The following is a 20,446-nucleotide window of genomic DNA, read 5'->3' on the forward strand; positions in this document are numbered from 1 at the left end:
CTGAAAGTTTGTCAGGTATGAAGTTTAGCTTAGAACTGAAAATGCAAGTGGAAATTGCTAAATTTACCTTCTACATGTCTGAAAATCTATGAATGTCTGAATGCCTTTAAAGCTTCCAATTTTTAAAAATACCATCACCTACTTCATTTCTGTAGAGTTAATGAGGGCAAGTATTCTGAAAAGAGGGAACCCCTTATTTTCTAATGTTATAAAACTATGTATGCAATTAAATAAATATGTTCATCTGAAAAAATCTGACCAGTGATAGGAGTCCTCTGCTTAATATTAAGGAATTGTAATATTAAAGGTTCATTTGTTTAGGGAATATACATTGCCTGTTCCTTTCTCTGATAAACATAATCTCTTATCCTAATTTTTTTTTTTTTTCTGGATGGTTGTTTCAAGCTACACATGTACAGTAGTCAAAACACATCCACTGTACTGTTTTATGCTTCACTACATCAGAAGGGTTTCATCAAACTACTTTTTTGTATATGATGGCCAGCACTTGAGGCTCATATCTGTTATCTTGCTGCTGGTGAGTGTTTCAAATTCAGCTGACCTGGTTCCAATTCCCTGGATGTAGAAACTTGTGTGTCAATGCTCTAAGGAAAAATGCAAGGCCTCTGAGGAATGCTGTGGCAGAAGATTATTCAGGACTGACACTGCTATCAACTGACTCAGGGCTCCTGGACTTTGAGCATCAGTTTGTATAAACGGGGAATCTGGCTCCTTCTCTACTAAATGTGACGTAGGTAGGAGTGCAATGGAGAATTAATTCAGTGGCAATAACTGTAAAATAAAAGTGTGAGGGAGAAGTTGGTATATATTGCCATAGACACAGAGCTACACACACAAAAAGATTGTGTAGAAATATAAAATCAGCAAGAAATGATTTCTCAGCAGGAACACTAAGCCATTTTGCTGTCTAACATAAGAATCTGTGTCCGATTACTGAATCGGCAGGGAGTTCAGGCAGCCAACATAATTTAGAGTAACACACACGGTAATGAGGCCCAAAGAAACAGACCTGTCAAAGCAAAAAGGAATCAAAATAAGAGGGCAAGTCAACTTAGGAGAAAATCATGCATACACAGACAGAGTGTTTTGCAAACTTAGTACAAATATATGCAAAGTGTAGAGTACCACAAATTTTGTAGGCATTGCAACTACAAGGCAGATGATCCAAAGACCTACTGCTATCACATGATACTTTCATGCTTCATCCTGAATAAGTGGACTGCAACATGTAAGTATTATGGCAAATTGAATCTTACTAGGTGAAAAAAACTTGGAGCAAGATACGTGACTGGAAGAGACCCTTTCATCTTTCTCTAGAAAATGATGGGGGTTGAAGTAATCTTCATATTCTTAGCTTTCCAGGGTCTCCTGGGAATTCTGCAGTGTGCTTTCTCTGTGTTTACACCAAAGCAAAATTTGGCTTTTAGTCACCTTACCAGTAAAAGTTTTCATTTTTTCTAGTCACCGCTTAGATTTTTATACTATTGACAGAAGTCCTCTTACTCTTGAAACATCTTGTTAAAAAACTCTTTCTTTGGTGATTTTGACAGCTCAGTTTTCCTCTTTTATGTTGTATTGTCTCCTATTGTTCTTTCTGCTTGCCTCTTTTGTTACATGCTAAATTCCTTTTGCTCACACATCTCAATATAACTTGCTATTTCTAATAAATCTATTCCTCCCTGGATTGTCTATCTCTCTAGTAGAGTTACAAGAAAATAGTAATTAATTCCCTGAGCATGAAAAGCTTTTAAATTTATTTGCATTTTATGATTTAATGAATTTTTTAGTCAAATTACATATTAAAAACCTCAACATCAGCAACTGATAAAAGAAACAATTCTCATTCAAGAAGCAGTCTTCCACACATCTAACATGAGGTGAGTGTAAAACAGTTTCAGTGGAATCTTAGGCAGACTTTCTCCTTTATTCAGATGTATGCTTTCACAAGATGGGTAGAAAATACAATAACTAAGATAAATATTTAAAACAGTTAAAACATGCAAATACAATAATTTGTTTCCATCATCTTCATTGCCTTATGAAATCAAAGTCAATCTAACACTAACAAGAGTTTGAAATCTTTTTAAACACATTAGAAGTAATTTCAGTTCAAAATCCCTTATATTTGGTTTTTATATTAAAGATTTGTTATTTTCAGGTAAGAGAAGTCTTCAAATATCATTCAAATCATATGAAGTCCCACTGTACACTGATTAACACACCTATGTAGGCATTGGCATGTTCATTATAACACATATTCAATTCAACTGTTAGCTGCTTCCTTGAACTCAACTGATATTCCAATAACAGAAAAGACAAGGAAGAAAGCGACAATTAGAGTGAAATTCTGCACCACTGCATACACTCCTGCCCATTAAAAATGGAATCTATAGCCTTTATACTTTCTAAAGACCAATATGACATAAAGGTTTCCTGAGAAGTTTTAAATTATTCAAAAAGTACCTCCTAAATATTTAAGGACATTACAAAATAAAAGCAGCTATCCACCTGAGCCCAATAAAATGACACAAGGTTTATTACAGAGGCCAAGGATGTCACTGAGGAAAGGCAACTTGCTGGGAATTGAATCATGACGAGACAGATGACAAGCTACTTTCAAGGAGATGCCCACTTACTAGGCACTCCAATAATTTTCAATTTACTTAAAACTGGAGACCTGTTCCCACCACATATTCTATTAGTTTTTGGGACAATGCAGCATCCTCAAATGAAACCACACAGAAATACCCACAGAAATGCAATGTCATGCTAAGTAAGCATGTTTTGTCAACCCAGAGTTTAAATAGCATGTTGAGGCTATACTGTGCATATATTGGTGCATATTTTGACATTTTGCAAGTGAAATAGGGAGTCATTACTAGATTACTGCATTAAAGCTATCTCTTTTTCTGTGTTGACAGGTTGTCCTATTTTAGCATACAGTCAAAAAATTCCATCCTGCATCACAACACAGCTTTACTTATCTAGGAATAGAAGTACTGAATTCAAGTATTGGGCCTGAATGGCAAACTTCTACTCTTTTGGTATGATGTAAAAAATCATTACATTCAGATAAAATTTAAAATATATGAAACAGCAATTTCAGCAAATTGTAACAGACTTAGGGTTCTTAGCAGTTCCAAACACTATGTTTTCTGTCTGTCTTCAGAAAAATCAAACAATACAAATTGTTAACTATCTGAGTACTATCAGACACACAGTCATGCCCACACCACCTAGGTTAACTTTAAGCACAAAGCATGCAAGTGCAGTGTCTCCAGGAGATAAGTGCTGGCTGCATAACTGGGGAAAATTCCCAAGCATTGTCAAGTGAGGCCCTTGAAAGGTCATTTTCCCCAGAGACTACTTTTTCAGCAGTTCCTTTGTATTCATAAAGGTGTATTCATAAAGGTGACTCACTGCTACATCAGAGAGAGTGGAAATGCTCCAACAAAATACAGAAGTGAAAAAATGGGAGGAAATACATATTAAATACATCTTCATAATTATTTGTGAGCTTGCTAGTTTTGTAGTAGAATTAAAATACTAATGAAGTTGCTTACAGGTAGGATTGACTGATCCTGCATTAACATTAGATAAATGAAGTATATAAACATAAACACATGCATACACACTAATCAGTCATGATGGAAGCAATCATGGAGAAAGTAGCATTACATTATCTTGTCTATGAACTGTTAGTGTTAGTTCTTCATTAATCAATTGGTTTGCCTTAAGAAACATTTTTATGACTGAAATGCATTTAAATAATAACTTGTATTAAAGTTTACCAGTTACTTTACTGTATATTTACATACATACATATACTATATACCATGTATGTTTGCAGAGCATAGTATGATCAGGTAATTTCTAGACTGCAAATTCTATTACATTCTATATTGTATCTTTAGAAATTATTCATAATATTTGTATACTCAGAAAAATGGTCACCAGGTTTTTTAAAAAGCAAAAAATCCAATTTTTTTCAAGGTGTTTCCATAAATCTGTTAGCTTATTTATTCATTCCTGTGTCTTTCCATTCTGAGTTCCAAGCAACAGTCACAAGGCAGAAGTGTTTCTGTCAGCTTTGGTCTAAATGTCACATTTAAAGAGAGACCTCCCTCCACCCTCAATTAGAATTTCTGACTGTTTGTCTCAGAGCTTCCTTCTCCAGCTTTAGTGTATAACCCATTTCAAATGGCTTCTTTACTTTTCTGGTCATTGCTTCCATAAGGATTTTTTCTTTACAAGACTTTCCCAAAAAAAAAAAAAAAAAATAAAAAATTGTGATGTTATTTTCCATTTTGCTGTCCTTTTAGGTGTTTGAACATTTTTTACATCCCCATGACTGTTTTAAGTCCACCTTTTAATTAAAGAGTATTATTAGGAATATACAGAGTTCCCATAAATTCTAATGTCAGTTAAAAAAAATCTTTCTTCTTGGAAACAAGGAACAATATCTGGAAAGAAGTTACAGAAGCTTTACCAAGCACTTAATAAAAAAGATTGTCATTACAAAAGTAAATATTGTAAATTTTAGTAGGACAGTATGTACCTTTACTGAATATTTGTCATGCATAAAGGGGTAAGTAAATAAACCCGATATTAATGGAGCTGCAGATCAAGTACTAAAAGGTATTTCTTACTTGTTGACATTTCTCTAAAAAATGGGTTAGCGAAATTAAAATGTGCAAAGCAGAAAGCATCAATATAGTTGACTTATTAAAAAAAGAAGGTGCTCACATCAATATATAAAACAGATATTTACCATTATAAAGACAGATACAGATGAACTGTGTGCTTTAGAGACACATGAAAAATAAACATGTCCTCTAAATCTTTGCTTTATAGAATCTGAGGTTGAAAGGGATCTCTGAAGAATCAGTACTGCAATTCTGTGCTCAAATCAGGGTCATCTACAGCAGACTGCCCAGGATCATATTTAATGAGGTCCTGTCTGCCTCCAAGGACAGAGACACCACCACCTCTGGGCAACCTGTTCCAAAGCTCAACCACACTCCAACTAAGATTCTCCTTGTGTTTAAATGCAAATTCCTGTATTTCATTTCATTGCCTCTTGTCCTGTGACTGGGTAAAACCAAGAAGATGCTGGTTTCCTCTTTGCTCCTTCCCACAGGATGTTCATAGACATTGGTAAGACTTTCAAGGCTAAACAATCTCGTCTGTCTTGTCTCTTTTTAGGACAGATGCCTCAAGTCCTTTATCATCTTTGGAACCCTTTATTAGCCTCACATATATTAATATCTTTCTTACACTTGGAAGCTGTTTTGTACAAGAAGATGATATCTCTCATAAATCCAGTAAAAAAAGGCACTGGCACTCTAAGACATCTTTTAAAAAATATTTATATAGAGCTAACTATAAGAAGAGAAAAGTACAGACAATCCTATGTACTTTCAGATGCTGGAATCACAAGTGGTATAGCATCAAACAGGCCCCCAATCCATGCACTGCACACCGTGCAGACCCCTTTCCATGGAAGAGGTTCTGCCCCCTTGGTCACTCAGGCCATTGTGGATTTTTTTACTCCAAGAAAATAGCTCTGTTGATCATTCTCAGTGTCAAACAGAAAGGATGCTCATGTGGTAACTTCTTGCCACTCTCCTAGATACAAGTACACACAGGTGGTATAGTTGCTGATACCAGGCAGGAGCTGCCTGGAAGATCCTCTGTTACAATGAGCTGGATGAGTTTGTCCTGCAGCCATGGGGTTTGCGCAGCACAACACTGCAGTGGAGGCAATCCTATTCAACAGTCACTGATAAGCTGCATGGTGGGAAAAAGTGCCCAGGTCTGAAGACCACACTGGTCATGCAGTCCAGCACAGGCCTGAGAATACTCAAATTAACTATCGTGTATTTCACTAACTCCTTGATATACAATGGTCAGCCAGTCAAATTCAAATTACAGTCATCTAGAACTGAGCACAGCACTCCTTGTCTGGCCCCTCCAGTAATCAGTACAACAGAGGGATCACCTCCTTCAAACTGCTGGCGTTTTTCCTACTGATACAGCTCAGGGTGTTTTTGGTCTTTGCCACATGGATGTATTTCTGTCTCATGTTCAGTTTTTTTGTACAAGAATCAGCTGGTTCATCTCTACCAAGCTACTTTCCAACTGGTCAGATCCCAGAATGTGCTGGTGAATTGGGTTATTCCTCTTCCCCAGATACAGCATTCTGAATTTCTTTGTTAAACTTGAGGTGATTCCTGTCAGCTCAATGCTCCAGCCTGTAGTGATCTTTCTGAAAGGCTGCAAAACACATTGCTATTTCAGCCACTTCTCCCAATTTAATATCCTCAGCACACATCCTGGGTGTGCATTTTGTCCCATCACAATGTCAATACTGACTATGCTAATCACTACTGGATACTATAGGGATCCCCAGCTTTACCTTATGCTACTGATTCTTTCAGAGTGGCATTAAATAATTTCTCAATCAATCTAACTTGTTAACATAACCTATACTTCTGTTTGTCCATATGAATGCTGTGGTATACAGTGTCAAATGCATTACCAACATCAAGGTAAAGAGTAACCCCAGCTCACCCCTCCTCCACAAAGCCAGTCAGCTCATTCGAGAAGGCTATCAGGTTGATCAGGCAGGATTTCTCCCTGTAAAACCAAGTTGACTACTCTCGATCACTTTCTTAACCTTCATGTAAGACCTTAAATAGAAATTGTATACAATGATTGAAAAGTCAAGCTCATCCAGCCACTATTGACCTTGTGAACACTTTTCTATTTGTTTTCTTACTGGATTAGAGAAATGTCTGGGTGTAGTTTATGTTACTACTAAAAGAGAAATAGTAATAAAATTTGAATTGGATCAGGTTTTCCTTTTTGACCATTAGCCTGTCTTCAGTTTTCTTCCTCTTTCTTTTTTTCTTCCTCTCAATTAGCACTAGGAGATTTATCTGTATAATGGCTCTAGACCCTGTGGAATAAAGTCCAGTCTGCAAAGAGACATGCAGTTTGTTTCAATGGCCCTGATCAGTCACCCACTTATGGACTTTGACAAATAGGTCAATATGTTGCAATAATATTAGACTTGAGAATAATCTCTGGGATTTGGATTTAGCAAAGTTGCTGCTTGGTATTTTAAGAGGAAACATTTTTAATAGTTTACCCTTGATGTCAGTCTGAACTGAGTACAGCATTCTTTCAAATTTCAATATAGTTCGTGATTATGCTGTGATAAACAAGACTCATTAAGGCTCTTTGACATGATACAATCATGGCAAAGTTAATATTAAAAAAAAAAAAAAGTCTCTAACTTCAGGATACAAGAGGCCAGTATCCCTTTCTCTTACGCATTATTTGGGACATGATGACTCTCGCTGGCCACCTTTTCTTCTGAGTTTGCTCAGGCTTCAAACCCCTACAGAGGACCTACAAGATCCTTAATCAGTACAAATTAAACCTTACCTCCTGTAACCAAAGCATATGAAGTCATAACAGCTTATTGCACTTTTGAAAATTCTAATTACAATTAATTCTTTAAGTTTTACTGTGTCTATGCTCTCCAAGAGAAACAAATATGTCCTGTGACTACTGATCTTAATTCTTAATTGAAACTATCCAATCTACATCTATTCTCACTGCAGCTTTAGAGGTGAAGCTCAGCAAACACCTCAAACAGATGAACAATATATTGTCCAAATGAACAAACTCTGCAGGTGTTCCAAAATCCAGTGTTTTACATGGTTTCAGAATGAAAACTTATCCCAGGGACACTCAAAAATTTTATGTTAGATTTTGAATTTATAATAAACCTTGTTACCAGCTTAGTTTAGTCAAAGTATGGATTTTATAATGAAATGTCACAAAATTCTGCAAGAGATGATTCATCTTCTAATTTATTCTCTGTATCTTTTCTCAACAGTTAAATTTTTTTCTGATTAAATACACTGTGTGAACTGAAAAGGCTAATATGACATTTCAAAACTTAGTAATCAATATTATAATCATTAAATTAATTGGGGTTTTAAATAAAAGTGACAGAGAGTGGACATGTGAGCAGAGTTATCTCCTTCATTGATTTTTATTTCCTGACACTCTAATAAAATACTCACTGGTGTTTACTAGATTTATCAGAATTGCCTTCTGAAAAAATCCAAATGAAAAATTGTTGTTATAGTTATTGGTTTCTAGGAATGTAGATTGAAATCTTTTTTGGTTGTACTAGGGTAAAGGTGGACTGAAACTTCTTGTTAAGTTCAAAAGAAGTTAATTAAATGCTAAATTAATTAAGATTTCACTGAGTGCCTGCCTTATAATTTCATTTAAAATTTGAAAATGTGTTGATACAATCATATTGCTAATTTAATTTGAAACAGTCACATTAAAGTCTCTTGCATGGTGATGCAGAAGTTACACATCTTCATTCAGTAAAGTCATGTTTTACATTCAAACTCAAAGTACCTTGCCCTTTATTTTCAAATACAATGAAAACATCCATACCTAACATGATTTGGGATTAAAAATATGTGTAAACTATTTGACATCTGTAACAAATGCTGAAAAGGATATTTTTTTCCTATTGACATGGTAAGACAGTAGGTTTTCCCTGCTGATACAGCAACATGTTATTTTCACAAATATTTGGGCAGGTTTTGATGCCTTATAGGTACTGAAAGGAATATTGGTATCAAACATCACTTAACATTTTTGATAGAGATTATGCAGTTCCTTTTTGCTTTCACCTTTACCCTGTGCTTTTTGTAGGTTTTTACACAGGTGTGGATGGGAAGGCATGCAAGGAACTTCCTCTCCCATTTTTCAAAACTGGAGTCTCAATATGTGGATCCCTCTCTTATTAATTGTATGAAATGTTTCCCCCCTCCTTCAGAATAATAAGACTGTAGGACAAATATTTTAAGCTGTTTTAGTGAGGTTTTGACCTATTATAGTGGTTGAAGAACATCCAGATCCAATCTGCTGCAGATTAGGCAGTTCTGCTGAACCAAAAAGCTCAGTGACGTGCTGTTTGGGAGGTGTCTGCCTAAGTACAACAGGGAAGTACTTGTAAATTGTGATGTAGCCTTGAATAAGCTGCTCCTTGTTTAAAGTGTTTGGTTACAAACATATTTTGCGGCCAAAGAGCTATGTGAGTGTTTTACTTTGCAATATTCTGGTTCCCTTGTTGGGATAAACTACTCAGCTGAACCACCTTATTGCCTCATAAAACAGAGCAGCAATGCTATTATCGCTTAACTGCACCTGAATTCAGGCAGAACTACTTTGTTCAAAGAGCAGTAAACACTTGGAGTAAGTTGTCAAGTAAGGTCATTGGAGCAAATAACATAAATGAGTGCTAGAGATACAGGACATTTTCATGAAGGAGCTTGAAGGATACAGTGACAAGAAGGGATTCAAGTAGGATGAACTCAGCTCAGAAAAGACTTATTTCAACGTTATTATTCAAAATTATCCTTTTGCAGAAAGCCAGTAGAGGCTTTGTACAGCACTTATCCCTTATATGCCTTAAGAGCCTTAAGTAGGATCTAAGAGGTACAAAGCAACAAATTTTAGCCTGCATGGAGAGGGCTTTGATCAATCCAATAACCATGAGAAGCACTGTATTCATGTCTGTGAACTCTTAGAAAAGATAGCTCTTTGAAATATTTTCTTAAAACAGTCTGGTTTTGCACTCTTTCTTTTCACAGGTTCTCAACTAAAGCTAAAAAATCACAGAGTGGCTTCCCTGCAGCCACATTTAATATTCAGGGCTATTTTTGTTACTCAGTGACTCCATGTGTTTTTCAGACTTTTATCACATACTCTTAGAAATTAAGCTCACAGCTAGCTGGGCACTAGTCAGCCACTGCTCTACAAGGTATTACCTGCTCAGGCAAAGGCAAATCCAAAGAAATTCTGTTATCAGTCAGCAGGAACCCCATGGCCTTTTGGTGGTAATGGCAAAAATCAGATTTACTAGGATTTACAACAACATTCCATAGAACAAGCATTAAATTTAATGCTGAATGCATACCAAATCTTCCAACTTCTCACCTGAGCAGCCCTCTTACTGTTCCATTCCTTAAACTCAGCACTGGCTTCCCTCCACACACTACAGCTTCTTTCTGCCATTCTTCCTACCCTCAAGCACCTATTCCTTTCAGTCTAAGCTCTGGGCTCGTTGAAGATCTCTTAACATTTCATTCGTACTGACTGATAACCACCTGACAAACCTTTTCAGAACCTGTAATAATAAAGAAGCAGGATGTTATCACCTGCAGTGTTCTGCACTGGTGGCAGGGAGGGTGGAGGTGGTGGGACAGAGAGAGAAAAAGACAGTGAAGCATTCTTTCTGAATCTCAGTAAGAATGGCCCCAAAAGAAATGGTATAATGGTATACCTGGTTTGGTAAGATAGAATAAAGAGTAATAGAGATAACAGGCCAACCTTACATTCTTGAGAGGCTGAGAATGCTGCTTTGTAATATCACATCAGAATGACCCCATATGGATTTTCCCAACATACAGTGCACCGGCTTACACAGAGTTCTCCTGCTGAGCCATGGCACAGTACATTTCATTTTCTGTGAAAATCCGAGCCATATGCTTTTCCTGGCAGGTTGGAGTGCTCTGCCTATCCTAACCTCAGTGCAGTGCAGACTGGCATGGGGCACTCCACCGAAGCCCCTTGCAGCAGTCACTGGTGCTGCCATATCGGCTGCTCCGACCTGGAGAACAGCGCCCAGAAGAGCACACATGGTCTGCTCAAGGTAACTCACTTCTCACACACAGTGTCTTCTGGAAGGCACCCAACACAATCACACCTTGGATAGAACGGTGTGGATTACTGTATCTACTATTTAACTGGTATTCACAACCTGATATGATCCCTTATCCTTTCCCTCCTGAAAATACTCTGTCCACTTTTCCAGTCAACTTGTGAACTACTCTCCCTTGGTTTATCACTTCACAGCTACCTCTAGAGAATACTTCTAGAGAAGTATTCTCTTCTTTTTAAGTCCCAGAAGCAAATGCAACACAGTTCAGCTTCACATTGATACAATGGTGTGCAAAGCTCAAATGACATACTCTTCTGGGAAAAAAAAAGAGGAGCAACATTAACTTTGCTTAAATATGTTTTCATAGATTTTTCTAGCTAATAGTAAGGGTGATAAAAATAATTTTGGGCCAAGTAATAGCTTCTTTCCTTTGGAATATATGCAAAGGTTTTTTATAAAATATGCCTCTGAAAAAAATCAGATGTATTCAGTATCAAACTGCAGCTGCTTATACAGGTGAAAGACCAAAGCTTGTTTCCACTGATAGTATTAACATTAAAAGGAAATAAATGAATACAAGACTGAAGTCCCATGGGTTACTGTTCTTACTTACTGAGTTTAAAATTATATTACCCCCCACAAAAAGCCCTGATCAGTAAATTTAAGGTTCCATAAGAGTAAGAATCATCCTGTACTTAGAAATTCGTGCTGGGAAATGATGAATTCAGTTCCAAATATTGGTGTTATGTCTTAAGCTCAAATTCAGAAATCCCAAATTAAATCTTTGATCTAAGGGAAGGAAAAAGGTTATGCATCTCTAAAGAACCAGTCAAAGGGAATAAAATAAAATACCAGTCAAGGAAGAATTACTTAGCTGATAAGAAGCTAAATTCAGGAAATTGTCTAGAATGTGAACTTGCAGATTACTCCAAGCTTTTATGCTGTCATGTTGTCCTTACTGTCATAAGCTGAGGCTAATAGCAGTTGTCTCTTGAGATTCATGCAGTGTTCCAAGTCTACTGTAGTTGTAAAGTATAAGCACCTTCTAAAGAGGTTTTTTATTTAATTCCCATCAATATATTTTCCAGAAGCAAAGACTGGTTTTCTGAAAATTTTCACTTGTCTTAGGTAAGTGTCTAAGAAAATAAGTCTCTGTATCTACCTGAAACTACTCTGTATTTGTTTAAGCTGAAGAGAAGGCCACATCTTTGCTGCTGCTTTGCAACAGAAACAGCAAGGTAGTATTCTTCCTTGCCAGAATTCTGATCCTCTTAAAAACTCAATTTTACTGAGTTCCTTTTTTTAAAGTTTAGGAGAAGGAAAAAACTAAATCGTCTTTTATGGGGCTGTTTTACAGTTATCTAACGTAACCCAAAAGCATTTAAAATATTAGTTAAGAAGCAAACCAAACACTAAGCTGAACTAAACTGAAATTATTTCTTGCTGTACTAAAAAAATCTGAAGGCAATTTAAGCAGGCAAGAATGTAACAGGACATTGTAAGTGCTTTCATCCCACTGAAGGATAGAACTAGGAAATTAAGGTACTTAATCAGACTCCTAGTGTTTGTTTTTCTGATCTGGTTTTCCTGCAAAAGCTCATTTTGCAGGAATCACAATTTAAAGTGGTAGTCTATCATTATATCTAGTCCTGAAAACTGCTTTTATGACAAATCAGTGAGGAGGCCCACAGTATCCTTTATTTAATTATAATTAATAATTGTCTGTGACTACATCCATGGTATAGATGGAAAAATTTACTCCCTTGAATTGAAATAATTTCATTTTCATTTGGGTATGATGTAACCCAACAAATTTCTTCTGTTTTCATTATGCTGAGAATGTCTAAGTTTCTCACCATAAAGGAGAGAATTGTAATAGAGAGTTCCCTGAAAATCCCAGAAAAGTCTTTACAGTAAATGTAAAGAAATCATGGCCAGCACTGCTAAGTGTTATTTTATAGGTGTATTTTAAGAAGCATAAGGGGAATATCTAAGAATAATTTCAATTTTTCTACATTTCAAATATTCAGACAATTACAAAGAACAGGTCAAGTTCCTATATGATTAGCAATTTTGGAATTTTTAAATGCATTGCTCAGAGTGGGGCCAGTTTTCAATAATTGTCCTGAAATATGCTCTTTTCAAGACACCTCAAACTGCATATGCAGAATTCAGCTCTTCCTGAGAAGAATTTACAAGGCCTTGAATTGGCATACGGCTGCATTTCTTTCCTTGAGAATGTTTTATGCCACAGCTATCACTCCATATTGGACTTTTTTCCTCTTTCTTTTAAAATACTTAGGACTGTTCACTACTCACGAGTGCTTTCTGGCATCAGACCTATTAGATAATCTAATATGATTGGAAAAACCTGTGTTCTTACTATAGAACATGGTGTGATTAATTATGCACTGCCTTAAGGATGGCTGGGAAATTTATAAAGGATATGCGAAGAAAATGAAACATACTTTGAATACTACCACAGAATTCACTTCCTTTATGGTTTTATATGTCACTGTTTTTCCTTTGCCCAAACCTGATTAATAGTGAAATATAATGGGAGATGAGAAACAGAACTTCATCACAACATGAAAATACCCTTAGAAAATTGTGAAAAAAAATCAGAGGCTCAAAAATGAAATGTTAAAAAATAAAGCTTTTCCTAGACACTACTTCCCTTCTTTCTGCTGGTAACTTTCCATCCCTTTCCTCTGACCTTCTAACCAGCTCTTCATTATATTGTTACCATTATCATCCATTTAATTTATATTAAAAATTCCTCACAACAATCAAGAGCATTATTGTTGTTTTATACTGAGGCACTAAAGAAAACGGATCTGTTTACTTTATCTAAAAGAAGATTAAAAGGTGACTTGACCACCACCTACAGGCAGTCACACAAGGAAACCAGTTTTTATGGTCATTATTCTTTTATTCTGACAAAACAAAAGGTCATAATGAAATCCAGTAATTGGGAGTTCACACCAGCTATATTCACTAGGGAAACACAGATGTACCCAACAAGCCTGTAAAGGTAAGAGCAACAATTCACATAAATATTTTACTTAGTAAAACAGAAGATTTGCTAGGAGGTTTTTAATCACAGCTGGTCATCTGCATTAAAAATGCCTGTCATATGGAAGTGATGGGCTTGATGTGGAAATTATTTGATAATATTTTTTGTTTCAGACTGTATGTAAGATCTGGAACTGCATGTTACTACAGTGTGCTGTATCCTTCACTGCAGATATCAGTCCCAGTCATGGAGCCAGGCTCAGTCAAGAGTCCAGATTACCAGGCAAGTTTGTGGCAATAAGGCAAGCCCAAGGTCAAGCCAGGGAGTTACAATTGGCAGGTTGGAGCACAATCAGATCCAGCAATCATAGCCAGTGTCAGATGCAGTTCAGTGATCAACAGGCAGGGTCATAGTCATGGCACAGGTTCAAGGCGAGCCAGGCAGCCTTTCTGCTGATCTGGGTCAGGACCAACACGGTGGCTGAGCTGAGCACAGGAACTCCTATGACATAGCTTAGACTGAAGGCCCAGAGTTAAGTTGGAGTTCCTGGCCCCTGTCTGTGCCGAGTAGGGATAGAAGCCCTAACTTGGGTTGGTAAAGATGTTTTAGTGCATTTAAGACCCCAGCAACTGTGCTTCATAACGATGCCCTCAGATTTCTGGTGAAAAGGATTACATGCTGAAGATGACAAGCAGCAGAACTTCTGGAGCCACTCGAGGAACAGTACAGAATGATCTTGAGTGTGACTTTACAGCCTTGAGATAAAACAGTTGGCACTGAAGAATCTAAATTAATGTACCTGCTTGCTTGCTATCTAAGATGGCAGTCATGGGGATAGGCTGATGTTATTCAACCTGCATTAGATATTCTTATTTTGAAAGACGATCACATTATCTTAAGGCAAACAAGAGACGAATCCCTGAACAGACTGTCCTCTCCCTTCTCTGTGAGCAAGATAATTGTTAATAAGATAGGCAAATCAGATACTATAATTAAAGGCCATGGGATAAAGTCATAGCCTTGCCAAAGATGCATTTCATGTCTGCCCTATCTATCAATGTCTAGAGATTTCAATTTCACAGGTGAAACTTACAATCTGATTAGGACATCACTGCTTATATTGCTCAGTTGCTCTGCATCACTGAGCATGCTAACTGGTGATACTCTCAATGACAAGTTGTATAATTGTCTTGTTTTTGGTTTTCAGCACCATCTTTTTCTTGAGCCAAATTTATCATTTACAATTGTATAGAAAGAGGCCACTGAATCAGAATCACTACACTCTAAGAAAAGTTTTATTACAGCAATAATCTAAATGTTGGTTTTCATCATTAGGATGATATTGTTATCAATACAATCAGGAGCTCAACCTTTAAAAACATTGCCAGGAAAAATCGGTTGTCCAGCTTTCTAGTCAGACCAAATTGCAGCCCATATAAAGATTCCAAAATGATAAGTGCTCTTTCTGCAAAAAGGAAAACTTCACTGCTGGTCATCAAACATTGACAGTCTGAAACATATTTCAAAGATTCTCATTTGTGGGCATCAGTGCTTCCTCTGACAATAAGTAAAGTTTTATCACATCCAAGGAGTCTTGGGGATCTCTGAAATGCTCATTACTATGGAAATAAGTGCACATCAAAATGAAATGGAAGTTAACTGAGATCGCCTCTGACGAGGTGCATTGTTGTACCTGTTGTCTCTTTTTAAAAAATTGTCTCTGGTATGGACATGAACACTGTCATAAATATGAGGTATTTTCTGTGTATTCTTTGCAGAAAGATTAATTCATTGGTATATCAGTCATCAGAAAGATATATTCAAATAGGCCAATCAAATATCAATCTCTATTTCTTAAGATAATAAATTAAAATTGGACAGGATCCTGGGGAGTATGATGCAAATCTTGGAGACCACTCCACTTTGAGTGGAGTGGGGGCTGGCTAGCTCTCATTCCCAGTCCAAGTTAACTCATTAACTCATTTGTTCTGATGGGAAACTGCTTTCTTGACATCTGTCATAAGCAAAGAGTAACTAAGAAACCTTCTTACTGGATTTTTTTGCAGTGTTTCCTGAAAAAAATGAGCTTATAAAAAGTGATCAATGTTATTTCTGGATCTAACAGCCAAACCAATTCTCATGCAAGGCAGAGCTGCACTGTCAGTACACTACACCAATGAAGAACTACACTGAGCTTGTGTGTTACAATAATGAGCTTCTGAATTAGTCACATTTATAGAATAATCTGTTATGGTTGTACCAACACGCAAACAAAAAGGAGGCATAAAAATCTGGCAAAATCATGGCATGCTAGTGCAGAATGCACATGGTGCACATCTGGTGTTGGTTTTTAAACAACTGCTTGCAGATTTTTTAGGAAGTATTCTTGAAATGTTTTTTCTCAAAGTACCAGCTAATTGTTAGTGAAGATGCTACAGGTGTGCAGAGATGAGACTTACACTTTGAGGAAAGATCCAAGTTGAGATATCCTCACATACTGAAGAGTTATACCTGTGATACCAATGTTAGTTCATGACCTGACCTGAAAATTTTTGGAGAGGTCAATATTAATTCAGAAGAAATACACACGGAGGGAATTGCCAGTCTTTTGTGTGGTATCCACCCAAGATGCTGTTTCTGTTACACGCAAGGTATTGCAGAAAGAATGCAATATTAGTCTTCTGTCTGTGTCTTTCTCTTTTTCCATCTTTATAACTCCTTTGTGTATCAGCATTATTACCATTAGTTTCTGGGAAGATGTTGTATTCACTAGACACTTGCCACATATTTAGCCCCACAAACATAGGAATCATTATGTCTAATATTGTACTGTATAGTATGGATATTCCTGGACCATTGTAAGCACAGGACTGTTCAGCTTGGTGTTTCTGAAACAAATCTATTTTGCAAAAATTCACTATCTCAGCCAACACGCTATATTTTTTTTCCCCTGAAACCATCTACTATGGTTCAAGAGGAAATCATGGAGCAAATTAATTGTTCTGGGAGCCAAGTTACTTGTCACTTTTTTCCCCAAAGATCCTACAGCCCTTTTCTCAGTACTTGGCAAATGCACAGTGAGATCAGTTTGCTTGTTTCTACCGTTAGGTAGCTGGTGTATGCCTGATCATGTTACAAAAATACATACCTACGTTCCATGACAGCATTTATTGCACATCCTGGCATGTAATATCAACACCTAATAGTAAATGTCTCACATTTCAGAAGGTGAGTGATCAGCTGTGCACTTTCTCTTTGGAATTTTGTACACTTTCTCTTTTGGAATTTTTAAACACATAAAAAATGTGTTTAGCTATACTTAGTAGCTACACTTTAGTATTTACATAGTGGGAAACTGATCATATTCTAACAGAAGAAGGGTTCTAATTAATTTCTTTAATGAAATCTACAGACACAGATTTTTTTTTTTTCCTGTATTTTCATCCACAAAATATTTCCAGGAAATGTTCTCTCTTAGATAAATTCTGTGGATTTAGACATTCCTGTGCTCAAGAAACATTTAGAATACTTTCACAGAATAGAACACAGTATGACTTATGGTATGGACAGATGCCAAATGGCATTTCTGCAAAGTCCAGCTCAGCCTGATCCAACAGTAATGAGGGGAAAATCTCTTGCAGGCTCAAATGGATTTTTTACCAAGACCATAATGTATAGTTAATGTAGTGAAAATCTCTGTGAGACCTGACTGTAAACTTGAAGATAATATTAAGGAGGAAGAGGACAAGTTATTACTGACCTTCCTCTGATCTGGTAAATTAATAAATCAGTGTCAATTTTATTCAAACAACTGGCTTAGTTACAACAGCAAAGAATGCATCTGTGAGCAGAGCCACCAATGCTGATATTCAGCAGCTATTTTTATAACTCTGAAAAAGTGGAAAAGCAACAAAAGGCATATTCAAGCATTTAGGAGTTAATTTACTGTATTGATATAATTTTTTAAAGGGCAATTAGAACTCTAATGAAGAGTTTGTCGGTTTTATCATTGTCAGTTTTTAGATTCTATAAAAAAGTTATTTTGAGCCAATTTGCAACTGCTTCTTGTGTTAATGTGAATGCAAAGGCTTCTGTCATCTTTTGTTACAGACTTTTTTCTCCACATTTTCTCTTTGGAGTTCTCACCTAAACCTCGGAGTTCTGACTCCTACCTTTTCTTTTCTGCATCATTTTTTCTATCTCATTTCTTTTCTTCTCACTTGTACGTCAGTGGTTCTGATTTAAGTCTTTCAAAAGACACTTTCATAGATGAAATAAACTTTCTCATGCTGAAAAAAAAAAAGAAAGGGATTTTTTTCCCGGAGCAGAGAGAAAAGCAGCAACTGCTGTCAACATACCTGCAACTCCTCATAAGAAAGAACGGACAGAACTGCTCTACAGATCTGCTTTTCCTTTGTGAAAATTCCCAGGAAACCTATTGCTAAATAGGTCATTAATAGGTATTATCTCTGAAGGGGTCCATAGGGTTCTGTTGTGCCTGCTGTCATGATACACATATACAGAAACAGAGACATGAGGACTTATTATAATAATTTAATGTAACTTTCTGCATCTCAATGGCCACAGAGGTTCCTGCCTCAACCTCCCAAATTTTTGGTTGTGGTACATTACATCTGTTATAGAGCTATTCAATAATAACCCAGTGTTCTTTATATCTTAAGATTTCCAGTGGATAATTACCCTCACTATGAAAAAAACCCCACCAAAATTTGTCATACATTTCCAACATGTGTCAGTTCAGTTTTGGTTATTACATATTATTTAATGTCTTTCTACTCTAGGAAGAAAGATTTACAGATTTTCTTATGCGGTGTTTTGCAGTATAAATGTGGATATATATATACATATATATATATATATATATATATAAATGTGTATAATGGTCTGAGTAAGCAAAGCTGAAGTCAACCTGCTACACTAAACAATTTTTAAAATACTGATAAGATAAAACCAAAAAAAAGGTGGAATTGGCAGGCGTATTCTCTGTGTGAAACATATGTATAGACTAGAAAGTTACATCTCAATAGGTTGTTTAAAGTACTTTAGGCCTTCCTTAGAAATGTCTTCTCCAGACTATAAAGCACATTTTTTTGGGTCAATTTTCTCTCTTCACTTTATTCATGTTTTCTGAGTATGAACACTAAAATTGGCATCAGAACTTTGGTGCTGGTCTTGCTAATGGGGGAAAAGATGAAGCCATACTGATAAAATTTTCATAATTTGATTCTATTTGTCTAACTCTGAACACTTCTTCCTCTGACAAAATCCAAAATCTCTATCATTTTTACAAGGCATGAGTACTGTTTCAAATATTTTGAAGACACAAAATGGGGAGCATGGTGTTTTTCTCAGTTACAAAGATCATGATTTCCCTCCTAACTCTTAATAGCCCTTTTATACATGTATGTGTTAACTTGCTGCTTTAGCTTCTGTTTCTGTTTTCAAAGCAGCACCTCTTCAGTGCATGCTTTATCACCACAATAGCTCCTCTGTCATGTTCCAATAATCTTTATAATGCCACAGATCATTTTCTGCTCTGTTAGTTCATGTCCTTCTGTCTTATTGCTCAGTTTTTAGGCAGAAAATCTAGCCACTGTCTAGCTCAGTCACGTTTGAACTGCAGCACCCTCTTAATCAGCAATTACAAAAAAATAACCAAAAAATAGGCCACCCATCTTGGAAGTACCCTCTTCCATGGCCTTCCAAACTTTGGAAGTGTTCAGAACTTAGCATCTCCAAGCTATTGGAAAAGCATTTTGTGTTCAAAAATGCAAAGTAGGAAAACAAATCTAGTTTTTATTTGCTTTTCAGTCTTCCTATGGGCTTTGAACCAAGCACAGCCTGTGAGGAAAGAGTCTTTATCAACTTTCAGGAGTAAGACACAAAAGGAAGGCTTGTTTAGAGAACTGTCAGACTAAGAAGACCAGGATTGTCTGGCACTTTCTTGAAGTATGAAAGCAGAGCAAGCAGAGCCTCATCCTGACACACAAACTGATGAGGCAGGATCTTGTCACACTCTGAAGGTTATTTTGTGCACCAAAAACTCATAACTCTGCTTTCTGGTCTCAGTGACTCACAATTCCATTCCTCTGCAGACCCCAGGAGGTAAGGAGCACAGCAGCTCTGAATGCACAGAACAAAGTGGAGGTTCAATCCAGAAAAGGCCAGGAAAGCAGACAGCAACAACTCTGCACTGTTATACTTGACTTTAAACAACAAGGGCAAGGGTGTGAACACTTATGCTTCTATGTAATAAATATATTTTTAAAATCTTGGGCAGTATGCCCTTCTCCTATAGTTGTTTTTCCTGCCTGCACTTCTCCAAAATATCTATAGTGATGAGATCTTGTTTGCACTTCTATATAAAGAACTAGCTTTATTGAAATGTGATCTGCATGTTTTCAGCAATATTTTATTACAAACTTCCAGAGGAACACATATGCCACTATATGAAAAGCATACTTCTCTTTCATAAATAAGCTTCAAGTTTTATTAAAAATCAAGATGCTCCATAGTATAGCATGAATTATTAATTTTATGTTCATAACCATAGTCATAAGGTATTTCCTAAAATACAATGCAAAATATAAAGGAAATATCACAACCATGTTTTAATAAGTTAGAGG

Source organism: Onychostruthus taczanowskii, unplaced genomic scaffold (genome assembly GCF_017590055.1).
Source record: "Onychostruthus taczanowskii isolate IOZ18803 unplaced genomic scaffold, ASM1759005v1 scaffold88, whole genome shotgun sequence".
Taxonomy (NCBI): domain Eukaryota; kingdom Metazoa; phylum Chordata; class Aves; order Passeriformes; family Passeridae; genus Onychostruthus; species Onychostruthus taczanowskii.